This window comes from Chinchilla lanigera, unplaced genomic scaffold (assembly GCF_000276665.1).
Source record: "Chinchilla lanigera isolate Chin_1 unplaced genomic scaffold, ChiLan1.0 scaffold00128, whole genome shotgun sequence".
Taxonomy (NCBI): Eukaryota; Metazoa; Chordata; class Mammalia; order Rodentia; family Chinchillidae; genus Chinchilla; species Chinchilla lanigera.
The window spans coordinates 439410-440139 of record NW_004955529.1 but is presented as its reverse complement, the minus strand read 5'-3'; positions in this window follow the sequence as shown (position 1 = coordinate 440139).

The window sequence follows — 730 nt, the reverse complement described above, 5'->3', positions numbered from 1 at the left end:
CCCAGAACTTTCCCTAACATTACTATGCCTTTGTATTCCTGGATTTTAAAAGGGTATAAAGTTTGCAAAACAAGTTTATCACTCCACTAACTCTAAATGATGTATCAGTATATGATTGAATCCTTGGATGTTAGTATTACCAGCAGCTGCTCTCTCTTTGCAATTCAATGCTAATAATCAACATTCTCTTTTTCAATAAGTTGAATAGATGTCTGTGCACTATATCACACCCAAAGCTACAGGCACATCAGAGGGAAAAATTCACTCACTAAAGAGATGTCTACTAGAGTGACAGAGCTTTGGAGCCCTACTGATCCACATTTAACAAACAAGTACAAGAATCATGAGAAAGCAAAGTAAACCAATGCCTCAAAAATTAATTATTGCCCAAGGGATGATGTCATGACAACATAGTAGAGGAAAGTATCAGGCAAAGAACTCAAAAGCCTAATGTTTGAAGAGATCAGGGCATAATGTATGAAGAAATCACCATGATGTTCCATGAGTGCAAAGAAATAAACAGATAAAGGATTTATTTAATAAGATTTTCCATGAGATTAAAGAAGAAACAAAAAACCAAACTGGTGAATTACCTGAGTCAAGGTAGAAGTGGAAGAGGAAATTAAGTTATAAAATTCTCTTACCGGGGCTGGGGATTTAGCTCAGCGGCAAAAGCGCCTGCCTGGCAAGCGCAAGGTCGTGAGTTCGGTTCCCGGTACCGGAGAAAAAC